At 39.6% G+C, this 15,914-nt stretch overlaps 1 non-coding gene across 1 annotated transcript; it reads left to right on the top strand.

The window, feature by feature from the left end:
* The first annotated feature begins 4,494 nt into the window (after positions 1 to 4,494).
* On the top strand, positions 4,495 to 4,568 carry trnai-aau (transfer RNA isoleucine (anticodon AAU)). The gene has a single exon. It is a non-coding gene; the product is annotated as a tRNA-Ile (tRNA).
* Positions 4,569 to 15,914: the final 11,346 nt, after the last annotated feature.

Raw genomic sequence — 15,914 nt, 5'->3', positions numbered from 1 at the left:
AGCAAGATTTACTACCTCCCAGTACACCATTTCTTTTTACTGCCTGAGTAGATGTTGATGGAAGTCAAAAGGCCAACAGAAGCAACAGCCATCTGGTGGTTGCTTCCAGACTACCAGATCAGCTTGATATTCTCTATTGCCTCTCTCTGGCAGAATACCCACCAGGTCATTCCACATTTGCATAGTGTTGGTGATGCTCTTTGCTTTGGCTTCAGTGTCACTTTGGTGGGCTTCTTTGGGTGGGATGATTCCCCCGATGAGAGTGTGCGGGCTGTTGTGGAGAGAGGATGTGTCTCCAGAGTCACATCCAGACCCACATATGGCCAGCGCAACCAGAAAAGCACAGGTGAGGAAGGCAAGGCTTCTGAGAGCTACCAGCCAAGCAGGTGTGGACAGAAAAGAGGTGCTCTGTAGCAAAGAGAAAGGAAGGTGATTGCTTGGTATGTAAAAGGACAGAAACCTGGAAGCTGGTGTGGATAGTATGAAACCCACCAAAAATGAAAACAACAGCTTCATTTGGAAAGAAAACAAAACAAAAAAAACCCAAAAAAACCCACAAAATGCAGCAAGAGAGAACAGGTCTTTGCTTATCTTAGATAAATCAATGTTTGAAATAATCAATGCTTTAAAAAGCATGGTAGCCAGGAACAAAAAAGTAACCAAAAGTATTCAAGTATCCATTTTTTTATATCAATTTTTATCTCTGACAAGGAAGATGTGGAGGGGAACCTGGGAGCCTGTTGGACAGGGTAATGAACTGGATTGCAGGCTCAAACACTGTATGCACTTTTATATGCACTTGAAGGACAGTGTTCACTACCAGTTCCGTGTATGCCTTTTTTTCTATCGTCACTTTGCATCAACTGGGAAGGAGCAACTGTCATTCACACCCAACAGGAATGCAGCTAGATGTGATCTTGAGAATTCTTGGCTATAGAATCGCCAAAAACTATCTTAAGCACTTTAGCACCATTCTAAGACAACCATTGACAATAATTACTCACCTTAATGAATTCTTTGTCTGCATCTTGGCTGCATCTGAGCTGGTGGCTGAAAAGCAGGGCCCGCAGCTGTCGGTTCTGGTGCTGGATGTCATACTGCTTAGCTGTCTGACAGGCCCGCACAACTCGTAGGTCTGTTCAAGGTGGCACTTGTACACCTCAATTTCCATCGTAATTGTCCTGTACAACCAACAAAAAATTTGACAGAAGTTAAAAAACAGCAGAACGGTTTGTTACAACTGGAAAAAAATAAATAAGAAAATATTGTTTGTTGTTGTACATGAAAGTCAGAGAGCCATGAGGATAAGCCCTCTTGTCCAAAGTTCTGATCAGCAGTTATGACCTCCTAACACTGCAATCAAAATGCACGGGCAAAAGATGCATTACTGAAAAAACACTCTGCAGATCTGGATTTCATGTCACCACAGTCAAAGTTGAAGGCTTTGTTCGGTGAAAAGAAAACAAATGTATCAAAGTTGACGTTATACTCAGTAAGAACTCAGTACAGTAAGAAACTGCAAAATACTCAGAAAACTCTGTGCATGAGTCAGTGGCTCAATAGTCCAACTAAAATCAGCCAGGACCACAGTTTAGTTGGGTTAAACATGAGTCAACTAAATCCTTAGTCAGAGAATGATATTCTGTCTTTGCTGCTTACATGATCAGCTTCTTTCAAATAGCCATGTAAACTTACTTATTTAGGAATAATATCAAACTACATGTGGGCCATCAGATCCTGTTTGCCCTTGAAGACCCACTCACAATCTTTGCCCAAGTCCAGCACTGGACATGCATTACCTTGCACAGTTTCACAGCTCTGGCACTGCAATCAACAATGCATACGTCTTAACTAAGAAGGCAACAGTTCAAATGGAAAACCTACTTCCTCTCTGGGAGTGAAGGAAGCCAGCTGCTTGATCTTCAGTGTCTGGTTGAGTCTTGGATGCATCAAGCACAGGGACACCAGCTGATACCCCATGGTTGAGGTGCTCCATATATTGTGCAAGGATCGGTTCGTTATAATCACCATTCTGCATTTTTTAACAGCAGCAACAGCATAAAATGGTTCAGGTAAGGGTGCATCATTGGAAGACTTTCACTAAAATATGTCCTCACCATGTCTCAAATACAGCAATACCTCTTAGAAGCCATTGTACTGCACACAGAATGGACAGTCTCAGCAGTTTCTGTTCTCATATGGAACCTCAGTGTTTTGATTACAGAACCAGCAATTCACAATGACATGAACTGGTTTCTTCCCATTGAATAGGGAGTTTATATATATAACTGAATTTGATCAAACTATAGCAATGATTGTGAGCAAGGAGCTTTCATTTTACAGCCTAAAAATGAAAGTGGCAAATAAATGTATGTTACAAATAAACCAAACTTGAAACGTTATATGAATAGCTTCATGTTGAATATACACAGTTAATCAGTCATTACAAACTACATTCTATTAATACAGAATGTTTATGAAAGTTAATTTAATCTAATTAACAATAAATGAACAGTCGAATATTGTAGTTCAAACAGTCCGATAGCTGTAGTAATGGCTTAACTCATTTTGCTTATTTAGAGAGAACGATACATTTGAAAACCCACAGGTTTGTGAATTTGGGTCTCTAAATCATACAAAAGTAGGTTTTCTATTGCTGAACAGTTAGCTAGCTAACAAACTACCAGCACCTAAACGATCAAAGTTGAAAGCTGAACAATGAAATGGTTCCACAAGGAATGGTTTATAGCCCCGAGTTTCACACTCGCTGACCTCAACTGTTAGCTAGCTAACTAGCGTATCGCTGTGATAAAGCGATACAATCTTTAGCAATGAGGACATGAATAAAGTATCCTTTACAATTTTCACAATATTGTGAAATTTAATTTGCTGGCATTGGAGGTTATTAAATATTCACAATATCAATAATAATTCCTTGGCTCACAGAATCAGACATTACATTTTTGCTGTTATGGCAGCTGTTATAAAGATCATATTTATACAGAACCCTGTTCAGTTAGTGCTAGTATTGAGGAACCATTGCATAACTAATAGCGGTACAGAGACAGAAACATCATGTGTTCAGATGAATAACTGGATGTGTGTGAGACAGTCTGTGAGAGGTTTGCATTTGTGTGTTGCATGACTATGAGTGGGAAAACCATATAAAGGTAAAAACATTACCTCTGCAACAAGGATCTCTTCTATTTGAAGGAAAGGTTTAAGTTAGACACAGTCTCAACAGAGTAAGTTAAATCTGTCTGTGTTAAGACCAGTTGACATATCAGTGGTTTATCACTGATTATGTCTGCCACTGAGATACCACAAATTAAGCTTTCCAGATTCCAAGACATACAGTTGTGCAGTGTGAGCCATACATCAATTTGAAAACTTCAAAAGTCACGTAATGTGTGCATGGCATAAGCGTATTAGCAGGTCCCGAAAACATTTGCTATCAGAAAGGATTTCATCATAGAAAAAAAACTACAAATTCTAGACTTGAGAATGTGAGCATCAATCCCACTAACACTCACATACTAAAAGAGCACTCTACCACTTGACCTAGTTCTCCTAGAGTGGGACTTGTTTGCAGATCGGACAAAAGCTGAAGACACAGTGGAATGGCAATTCTCTAGGAGATCATACCAAATCCTGCATCCACCCTAAATATTTCATCTAGCTGTGAAGTCAAAAAAGCTTATTCCTGAAATGATAGGAATAGTTCTTGCAGATTCTGATATGCTATGCAAACACTATAAAATGTGAGCTATGTTAGATCTGGCAGCCATTGGCTCTAACTGTCTCTTTTTATTGAGTTAAGCAATGCTTACAGAATAACTTTCTATGGCTTCAAATACTTCCAAGAATTAAACCTTGCAGAGCTCTGTAGCTAGACACATTGTCTCTGTAGGTTTGACATGTTCATTTGACAAACTAGCTAAAATAGCATCTTTTGGTTTGAATAAATTGCCCCTTAGACCCAGACAAAAAATTGCTCAAAATCTTTCTGCTTATTCATGCAGCAATGACACAGATTTCCAAAGAAAGAGGACGTATGGTTAAAGCTAGAAAAAAATGCCTACTCTGTGCTCAGGCAGAAAATCTGATATTTTAAATATGTCCCTAAAAGGTTTATATTCCTTGGCTCACAGAATCAGACATTACATTTTTGTTGTTATGGCAGATTTCATGGTGTAATAGACAGCACTATGTAACTCGCAGCAATAAAGCTCAGTGGACTTTGCAATTGATGATTTCGTCACTGTGTACAACTGCACTGAATTGCTCTTTAACAAAAGCTTCTCCACATTTGCTTTTGAAGTTTAATTCAAAAGTTGGCTACAGAATAACCATTTGTCAGAGGGAACAATAAGTGTCAACTTTCACCTATGCTCGGTCGAAAAAGTGGCCGTAATCTCGTTGACACCAAGTCTACAATTTCATGGAAAGGTTCCCTTCAGTGCTGCACCAAAAACTGCGAAATGAACGGAGAAAGGCCGATTAGCCCAGTTGGTCAGAGCGTGGTGCTAATAACGCCAAGGTCATGGGTTCGATCCCCATATGGGCCATGTGGGTTTTGTTTGATGAATGACCCCTTGTTAACAAACCACCTGTTTGAACTTGTGTTGCTTATAACATTGCTTGTAAATCACAATCTGCTAAGACATGTTCCAAGTACATGAGAGTGTGTTCTTGATTACAAAACTTTACCCATGGATTTGTGCTTGTTTACAAATCTTGGACAATGCAGAGAAAAGTATGAAATCAGAGGGACTCTGGCATTAGTGTAAGGCTCTCGATCGCTGTGTGAATAGGTCAAAGAAGCAATTCCAGAGGCATGCAGACAACCTGCATCCTCCCCATCAAATTATAGCCAGTTAGGTGTCTGGCAGTGCCAGGGAGTTCAAATCCTTTAGTCTGAAATGTGTTGGGATATGATTATGCCTGCCACTGAGGTCTGACAGCTCCACAGTTGCCTTGTGAAAAGAATACAGTATAGACCGGCACCCACATACATTACTGTACACATCAGAGATCAGCGCAGGAATATCAGTTTGTAAACCCGCCAAATCTGCCCCCACAGGCTCCCTGAGTTCTACTAATCGCTCCAACACCTTGTTTCAACCTCAGTTTCTTTTTTTTTGAAGCGCATGAGGCAGCTTCAGCTATTTCCACAGGCAATCATATTAGATGTGCCATCAGTAACCAGACATGTGACTTTATTTTATTCCCCATTGTTCCATAAGAGAGGATTTCACACAGGCCAAATTTTCAGCCGTATGCGCCTGCAGGAATTTCACAACACCAAGTAGTGTAGACTTCAGAAATGTGTTGTCATCTATAAAATGGCAGGTCACAGCCAAGAAGGCATCCACATTAAGAGATGTCCACATATCTGCTGACAAACTCATTGCAGGAATTTTCTGGACCTCAGCTTTGGCCTTCTCTTTCTCTTATTGACATTTGGCCTCAACCATGGCCTTTACAGTCTAAAGGGAAGGAAGAAAATAATTATATATATTTTTAATACTACTCTCATAATGTATCCATGTCACCACACATACCTTCCTAGTTAGGAGAATATAAGTTGAATCCAATTTTGCTACCAAGTCCCTGAAGCTTTTATCCTCAACTATGCTAAATGGCTGTGTGTCTCTAACTATCATGGGGACCAAAGCCTCATCCAGGTCTTCCTTTCTGGTCACTGCTTTGTAAAGATTAGATTATACTTTGTCACCAAAAAATATAGTACTCACCAATGAAATTCACTTTATAATCCAATCCAAACTGCAAATAACATGTAAGGTGCAGAGAATAATGCAATATATATATATATATATATATATATATATATATATATATATATATATATATATATATATATATATATATATATATATTTATGTATATAGAGTATATACACATTTTATATACATGTGCATAATAACGTTAACACCTTGTGACAACTGATAAATAAGCCAAATGACATTGGCAAGGGTGACAGTAGGAAAAACTCACTGGAATGGTGGAAGGGACTTGGAAGGTGTCAGACTCAAAAGGGAACTCATCCTCCTTCGGTTAACCCTGGATAAACCTGGGCAAAGATGAGTTGGGTAGAGGATGGCTGACAAATTGTAAGCATGAAAGATACACTACAGCATTCCTACACAAAGACATCATAGGAGATAGAAACAGAGCACAGTTCACCTGGATAGAACACCTGGGTAGAAATACAGTAACTCATTATTATAACAGTACAAAGAAATGAAATGTGGATCATCCAGGTGAGGTTCATCTGCTAATGTGCACATAAATATTGTTTGTGACAGTGCAGAATGTTGCAGGTAAATGGAGGGCAAGGTGCTGTCATTTTAAGCATTTTAAGGCAGGTCCAGGAAGGAGAAACCCCAGCAGGTAGGAAAAGTTAGTGGGGAGCACAGATAGCACAGCACTCCAGAATCATGTACTGGAGCATGGTGTGTCCACTGGGAGGAGGTGGGGTGGTTGGAAGAGCATAAAAGACTGTTGTTACTGCAAAGATTCATTTAGACCTTTCAGTTGGACTGTTATTCTTTTTTTAGGGGGCGGGGGGGGGGGCATGTATTTAATGAAATAATAACGAAAAATTAATAGATGAATTCATACCAACTCAAATTTGCTGGTAAAGAAATCATTTGTAAGGTAAAAGTTATTTTAAGAGTGATGTTAAGGAATTTTTTTAAATGTTAATTATAATTTCATTAGAATAATTCTAACATCTACGGGATGATCTGAGGGTTAAAGAAAAAAGAGGTGGACCTTATGGGCAATAAAGCAAAAGTCGTTATTGTAGTACAAGACCCTTTGTTCTAGCTAAGTGATCTGCTGCATCTCAGTTTGAGTCATGTAGAATTCTAAAGACAGAAAGTCTTTATTCTGGCATAAAATAAAACTGAAGGGGGAAACATACTTTGAGTTAGTACCAGTAGTTATTGATTGTACACAAAGTCCAGTATGCATCCAAATGTAATCAAGAGATATCTGTTGGAGCTGAACATCTCCAACTCGTACAATGCAATGTTTCTTCTTTGTGTCAAATGAACTTAACAATTCAAACATCCATAACTGGCCGTGTTTCTTGCCAACATACTGGTGTTTGGACTTATGGGATTACATGTCTGTTGCCTTCAATAGCTTAGTTGGTAGAGTGGAGGACTGTAGAATTTAAAACTGTTATCCTTAGTCTGTCAGTTAAAATCTGACTCAAAGGAAGTTTGTTTTTTCACATACAAGCTTCTTTTTTAAGTGAGCAAAAAGAGCGTCCCCTGACCAGGAATCAAGCCCAAGTCGCAGTGGTGAAAGTGTTGAATCCTAGCCACTCACCCACCAGCAATAAAGCTCAGATGCTTCTGACAAACATTTTTCAAACTCTGTATTCCTAGTATACTGACGATGTTTGTATGCATACTGGACTTGGTATGCATGAGCATTAGGAGGTCATAAAGAGAGGTATTCATATTTCTTTTTATTCCACATAAAAATTAAGTTTGAAAGAGAATCCTAGCCACTAGCTCACCAGGGATAAAGGTGACAGTTTCCTCTGACATGAACATGAGCTACATTCATTGGTAACATTTTGATCGAAACCAGGCAAAAGTATTTAGTCACTAGCTGAAATAGCTCAGCTGGGTGAGTGTTAGATTGAATATCAAAAGACTCCTAGTTCAGTCCTGGGTTTTGGTAGCTGTGCAAGACCAAGCTCCTCATCAAACTGTCCTCTTTTTAAGAATATTTCATAAACTTTTACATTCCTTTCCTAAAAACGAATGACATTACTGTTTTTACGCTATTGTTAGAAGTCATAGTGTAATAGTGCTCTAGACTTTGAATTCAGTGATCCTACTTAAACTTTAGTGGAATTTGCACTTCCTTATGATATGTTTCCTCACTGCACAGAGAGCCATTTGAACATTGGCTTCTGTATAAACGCTTTTGAAATGTTTTTCATTAGTTGTCTACTGGCCAAACCACTGGACAAGGGGAGGGTAGGTGTCAGCTTGCATGTATGCTTGTGTTGGTATCCTGGTTCACACACTCCCTGTGTTTTCATGGAATGGGGCCTACCTCAGCTTCCTTTGGCTCATGGATGGGCTTTGTCCTACCAAAAAAGGTGATGCAAATAAGTCATCTGCTTACTAAAGTTCTTGAAAATCACACTCTGCGAAGAGGCATTGCATAATGCAAAAAAACCTTCAGAAACAATACACTCTAATGACAGCAACCAACATACTTAATACAGGAGTGACCTCAGGGGTGATCTCATCCAAAGGCCACAACAGGAACAACAGGCTTAAGAAGGGACACATGAAATGACCTCAAAACACAAAAGTGAGCAGGTAAGTTGAGTTGATATGTGACTTCATTAATGTGCTTGGTCATTTCATATGGACCGATATACTTGGGACCTAACCTGCGACATGACCCCGGCTTGCGGTAGTCCTGTGTAGAGAGCCACACTCTGTCACCAGGTTGGTATATCGGGTTCTCCCCTCTGTGCCTGTCCGCAATTTCCTTATACGTTCAGAGAACTCATACAATACACTGATCTGTTTCCTCCCATACCCTTTCGCTCCGCTGCATCCATTCATCCACAGCGGGGAAACCAGCTGATATGGAAGTCCATGGGACATTTGAGGCTGATAACCTAAAATACAATAAAAAGGAGTCAAGCCAGTGGATGAACTAGTAAGTGAATTTTGGGCCATTTCTGCCAATAAGAGGAACTTGGACCGGTCTGATGGATTGTTCATATAAAAACAATGTAGGAATTGGCCATTTGACTGTGGATGTAAAACTAATAGCTACCCCGATGTGTTCAATATAGGAAGCCCAAACTCGAGATGTGAATTGATGTCCCCAATATGATATTATGTCCTCTGGGATGCCAAATATACGGAACACCTGGTTAAACAAGGCTTCCACAGTTTGGCAGGCTGTAGGCATACTCGGAAACACAATGAACCACACACCCCTGGAGAATCCATCAACTACAGTGAGGACAGAGAGGTCAGTAACGCAATCTAAGGTGATGTGAGACCAAGGACTTTCTGGTACGGGAAGAAGCATGAGCTTTCCTGTGGGTAGGGTCTTAGGCATCTTGCTTTGACTGCAAATTGAACATGAAGAAACATACTTATAAATATCGCTTGTCATAGCCCTGAACCAGCGAAGAATGAGCCCACTTCAACAGATGGTCACAGCACAAGGTAGGTAATGTTTTCCCGACAGACATTCCATTGGGATGACTGTGTCTTGTATGGCTTGTTTATTCCATCATCTATTTTATATACACTTGTCTATTTAATCATCTATTGTAACTTGGACTTGTCGTATCGTTGTGAAAGTACAGCTCCTACCCCGATGTTAGCAGCATCAGCTTCCACGACAAATGGAATGGAAGGATCAGGATGTCGACGTATGCTAGTCGTGGTAAAAGCTTCTTTCAGTTTCCTGAATGCTTGATCAGCCTCCTGATTCCAAAGTAGCTTGGTCATTGCTCCTTTCAGGAGGGCTGTGAGAGGAGCTGCAATGCTGCTAAAATTCCATATGAAGCATCGGTAAAAGTTTGCAAATCCCAAGAATCTCTGGAGTTTTTTAACTATAATAGTAATGGGCCACTGGAAGATGGCTTTGATCTTCTTATCATCCGTAGTGATTTCACCATGGCTGATCACGTATCCTAGAAAAGTTATAGTTGGAAGGTGGAACTCACATTTCTTTCCCTTTACAAACTCAATAAACTTTTACTCTTTACTACTCAATGCATAAAGCTGTCTGTGTTTGATGTGCTCTCATTTTCCCACCACATCCATTTAGCAGTACTTCTGAATAACCGAAATGGCTTAAAACAGCTGAGGGGATGTTTGAAACTGAGTGATAAGATGTTCAGCAATTTATATATCATAATACAAGGCAGTAAATTAAATTGGGCTGAACTGGACAATAGTACCTGGCATGAAAAGTATGTCGTAGAGAGAGTAACAAAAAACTCAACCTCTCACCTCGCGCTCTGAGATGTCTCCGTCACTGTCTGTAGTGTCCTCTAGGATACTGCTGCCCTCACTAAAGTGTGTCACCCTGACCGGGTCAAACATCTCTTGAACATAATAACTACACAATGGAAAATCAGCTTCAAGTGCTGCATTGAGCAAGAGTGCACTGTAAATGGCCAGATATAAATGGCAATGTCAGTAGTAAATTTATATATGCAGTCATGGAACAGGACCTAGCTGTAGAGCACAGCTTTAAGGTGCATATTATGATGTGCTCTTACCAATCATCCTCCTGGCTGTGTCTTGCTCTTCTGGCTAAATGTTTCTCTTCCAAAGCAGACAGACCAGACTCGCTGCATATTACTCCGTGCACTATAAATAAACCACATGTATAATGCCTTGTAAACAATGGAAGAAGGGAAATTTGAATTGTGACTACTCTGTTAAAGGGGCGGATAAGGCACCCCACCCAAACCCCCCGAAAGCTGTTCTGTTATCCCTAATTGCTATGCAATAGTCCTGTGATTAACTCAAAGGCTGGAGAAGTTTCACCTTTCTCTACTTGAATCCTGAAGGCTGTTTGGTTCTGTAGCCCACAATCCATCCTGTGTAATTAAACATTCACATCATAACTCGACCCCGTGCAATAGGGCAAACTCACTCGGATGGGGGAAAGGATCACAGACTACCTGTACTGCTGCCGCAACTCTGCGGCCATTCCAACAACATCCACATACATTCCAGCAACATCCTATTATAGGACACAGTGGGCTTAAGTACACCCATTTAATAGCATGTTGGACCTTCTTTGGCCTCCAGAACTGCAGAAATTCTTTCTGGCATAGTTTCCACTATGTGCTGAAAATACTCTGCAGGAATCTTGGTCCAATCTTCATAGGATATTTTCTCTCAAATTACATGGAGGGACTGACATGTTCTAAACTGCCTGTTATACTCTTACAGCCGCTTTGAAATACAAAAAAAACATATTTATCTTCCACTCCACTCAAGGATGGCCACACTTGGAATTTCCCTTGGCACATTTAAAACATTGTGTGAGCCAGATAGCTTCTGATTTCAACCTTCCAATGCTCTGAGTATTAGTGTTCCATGCATATGAGTTGCTTCAACACGTCCATGCGTGTTGTAAAGAAACACAGTGTAAGCAGTATTAATGAAAGTGCATCTCTACCTCAACAGTGCATCTCTACACTTTCGAAATGCGCTGCAAATTTAGAAAACGCATACAACTTCAGGAACAAAGTATCAAGCACAGATGAAGACGTTTCTATGGTTATCTCGGTTTTATAAATATTAGCCTATAGAGTTGGGCTTAGTACGTGAATAAAAGATGGAATTAAACATGCATAAATTACGGTGTCCTGGAAAACCCATCGTGCTGCAAATAAACAAAGCATATTCATCAAAGTGGTAACACACTTTAGAAATGCGGTGCAAATTTAGAAAACGCATACAACTTCAGGAACAAATCCTGTCACAACATAACGGAAGTGCTGTTTCCGGAGGACATGGAAAGGGGTGGACTTCTATGAGATTAGCGTGAAGTCTATTGGAAGTAGTGACAACTGAGTAAAAAGGGTTGTTTTTTTCCAGTTACCACGGTGTTATCAAGGGTAGGTATGTGATACAGAATTGAAGACTGACCTATTCATGCTCTGCATTCTTGCATATTTATTTATATATAAGGCAGCCTTAAAAACATGGGATGGAAATCCCATTTAACACAATATGCACTGTTTTACAGTCAGAGTGAAATGAGTAACATTCTCCTTTTAATATATATATTTTAAATGTTAAAATTCTTAACTATGTCAGTTAAGCTGCCAAAAATGCCCCTTTTGAAATTTGTATTTCTAATGTCACAAGAACACTTTATTGACCTATCTCTGCCTATTCAGCCTATAGAGGTTTAGCACACCCACTTAAATTGCCTTTCTCAGGCATTTCAGCTCTGAGTACCTTTTGAATGAAGCACAATACAGGGCAGCCAATCATAAAGGAGCTCATTTATCTTACATCCGTCTTAAAGGTGCAGTAGCAACTGTTGAATTCCAAGCGATATATATAGAGAGGTTGGAAATTGGTTGTGCAAAAAAAAAAAAAAACCAGGCTGAAAACGAGTCGTTTCCGCTCTGTGAATTGGGAGAAAGGGACAGTGTGTGGAAGCCCAACCCCAGTCATATAGGTTTGCTTCTAACAGTACCATTACCATCACCCACTCTGGTGCACTAGTTTGAGTGTATTAGAACTAGTAGCAATGCTGAAGCATTACATGTATCTATAAGAAATATTCTGACCATGATGAAGTGATAGGTTTGTTAAGGCAAACTGTGTATGCAATACATGTTGCTTAGGTCACTTGCTCTAATTGTACACAACTCTAAAGCTACACAACTGTACATTAGTTAAAGTCTACACAGTGTCAGTCATGTGAAGTACAACTGAAAGTTCCCCTGTTGTATTCTTCCAACAATCAAGTTCTGCGTAAGTTGGGGCAAAATAATATGAGCTTCACATCAAAGAACATTTTAAACAAATGGACTGTATGTACATCTTTTTTCTAATGTTACAATTGAAGTCTAAAGTTATATCTCTTATCAGTGGAGGATGCACTTGCTCAAGCCTTTCCTTTAGATTCCTTTTGTACACACTACAGACTGTGACCTCGAGATGCTTGAATGAATGTTGAACATTCACACTTGTGTATGAGTGCCGACTGTTAGCTAATGCATCATGATGAGCCTATCCTTTTTGAGTTACTTATTGAGATCATTCTCATAGCGAGTTCATTACACCTTGTGTACTCGATGTAGTGCGGTGAGCAGTTTCAATCTTAGTTACAATCTTAGTTATCAAAGACTCACTCCACCGACCAAAGCCTCTTCTCTTAGACAACATGACAAAACCATTGCAGCTTGAGAGCAAAAATCGAGCCTTGTAAGAGGTGTTATGTTCCATAGGCAGACTGACATCTTAATGCGATACACATGAACTCAATTTTCTTTGCATACATGTACATTGCACTTGTAATGTTTCTGATATTGCTTCTATCCTGAATAGCTCAGTCAGTAGAGCATCAGACTTTTAATCTGAGGTCCCTGTTCAAGTGAAAATATTGTTCTTTGCCACTAAAGTGCGCTTGAGAAGTTTCTTGAAATACCTCTAGATCAACCTAAGTCAAGGGACAGGACCCTGTTGCCTTGAGCCTTGTCGGTAGCCGACAAGCTCGCAAAATACACCAAGCCCGTTGTCATAGCAACCAGCACTTAGCTTGCTCGGACTAGCCTAGCTAAGATAGCCTTAATGGGCTAACAAAGACTCATTTCTACGCCAGGCGCACATACTACAAATGCATATTAGCTACATAACTGTTCCAATAAATGCGTGTATTACCATGCTATTCATTAATTTTCCTGTATGTGCACAACTGTAGACCGGGGGTTCTTTAACGTAATCCTCTTCGCAATTAGCTTAGCTAGCTAATAAAGCTAAGCTAGTTAGCCAGCCTAGCTAACTAACTGATATGTTTCAATGTGGAGACGCAGTAAGAGTGTCTCTAATAATTTGAGTTTGTTTTCAGTCGGTACGTACGCTCAAACGGTGTCATACAGTTATTGAATAAATCAGCAGAAGCTGTTATTAAAATAAATTTCTGCGTCTTTTCGAGGTCTTATCTTGACAGTGGTGAAGCTTAGCAGTGGTAACCTACATACGATTCGCATTAAATAAATTAAATACAAAAAAAACACAAACATCTTTCTACGGTCAACTGAGAAGTCCATGTCTTTGTGAAATTTATTCTATGAGAATAATTTAATACTACTTGCTTTGGAAAAAGCAAACACTTCATGCCAAACTTAAGGTGTGCACGGCACAGTAATTGCTGTAGAAGACACATACATGTATTTTCACAATACACAGGCTGTTCATGTCTGTTCAGTACATGTGGTTATATTACACCTTGGTTATGTGTAATATGGATATAAATGTTAAAATGTTCTATTACAGAACACGACACCTGTTGCGTTTTATATTGGTAAATCTCTGATATGACCACTGTAACATAAAGTTGCGGTTATAAATACGTGAAACATTTTTGATCGACTGAAATGTAGCTGTATGTACATGCAATATATTTGTGATTATGTAAATTAAACAGCTATTCTTATTCTTATGGCTAGCTAAATAAATTGCAATTTCGTCGTCTTCAAGGCATGGCATGGTGTTTATTCATTCTTCGGCATACAAAATGACGCCTTTTCACGTTGTGGAACTACAAATATGGCGGCCTTTTTTCTTTAGCATTTTAATGACGTAAAAGCAGAGTCTCACCGTAAAGTCGGGCAGGAGGAGCTGGACTCATTTATTTCTTCGTATCTTTCCCCATCTAGCGGTCAATAACGGGTAGTCTTGAATTGATTTCTATCGCGTAATACTTTGGATATAAATGTTTAAATTTCCTGTTGCAGGACAGACAAAGTATAGTCAACCAGTTCTAACCTTTTGATAAAAACTTGAACTTCAAAGTAGGTGAATCTATTTCCTTAAACCAATCAGATCACAGTTCATTTACATAACATCAATGCTTTGAGTGCTTTAGATATGAGAACATCACAGTGATCTTTCTGCTCTAACATCAGTCAGTCTCTAATTCTGTATTATGTGTTTTTATAGCTTCCAACTTTCATGAGTTCCTTGAATCTGTGGAGAAAAGTGCAGACCAATGTAGTTTCTTATTTGTGAACATTTATACATTCATTGTAATTTATTTATCATTTAAATGTTTTATTACTTTTAATTTATAGACATAAGGACACAGAAAACAGTTCATATACTGAATGAATTGTTACAAGGTAATATTTTCTAGATTGTGTTTACCATATGTTTTTATTTCTAAACGTTAATGCAGTGTGTTAATCTGTCACACCGAGGCAGAAGGGGTGAATCTGATATACCCCTCTTCCATTGTCAACTATTCAGAGTCCTCCAGTGGAGCTCATACAACTAAAGAAACACATACAGAGGTCACTGGAGGTTCTAAGTTACATCTAAAGTGGTCTAGTTGTGACGTTGCGAGGATAAGCAGGATGCGGGGACGAGGCACGATGAAACGCACTTTTATTTTTGCAAACATGCAAAACATACAACAAAGCTCAAATACTATGCACATCTCAAACACCAACACACGTACTATGACACACGAGACATATATACACCCAAGCCGATTACACATAACAGAGAACAGGTGAACGACACGAGAGGGTGTGGCAACACAGACGAACACACACACACCAAGATGTTTGAGGAGGGGGCGGGGCCACAACATGACACTAAGCCTGTACAGCCTGTACACACTGTTCCAACACTACCCTGTAGGGCACCATCTCCATGGAAGTATATTTTTAAAAGCATGTTTGATAACCATATTTATACTGGAACAATTTAATCAAATGAGTTGTGTTTTTTGTTCCTCTCTAAGACGGTTCGGATGCCGATATTGAGATTTGAGTCTGAGCAAGTTGAGAAACCCACTGTGAGGGTTTCTGGGTGCTCTGGAGGAGCACCCAGAAGTCGTACACCTGCACCAAGCCTGAGACCCCTCTGCCCCTGACACAATTGCCCAGGAATGCGGGCATGTACCTAGACTATGAGGATGGACAGCTGTCTTTCTATTACATACTAACATATCTACATATTTATCGGAAACCTCCGGGAGAAGAAGCTGTATCTCCTCTTTGCGCTGCTGGACAGACACACTTATGACACTGTACTCATCAAAAGCAGCACCAGAGATGCACTGAGTCATATCCCGCTACACACCTCTCAGGCCAGCTTGTTTGCACATTTTGTCATAAAACTTAA

The sequence above is a fragment of the Electrophorus electricus genome, unplaced genomic scaffold, assembly GCF_041902795.1.
Source record: "Electrophorus electricus isolate QZ-2024a unplaced genomic scaffold, ASM4190279v1 Scaffold42, whole genome shotgun sequence".
NCBI classification, from domain to species: Eukaryota; Metazoa; Chordata; class Actinopteri; order Gymnotiformes; family Gymnotidae; genus Electrophorus; species Electrophorus electricus.
The sequence above is the reverse complement of the archived record's forward strand: the minus strand, read 5'-3'. Positions and strand labels throughout refer to the sequence as shown.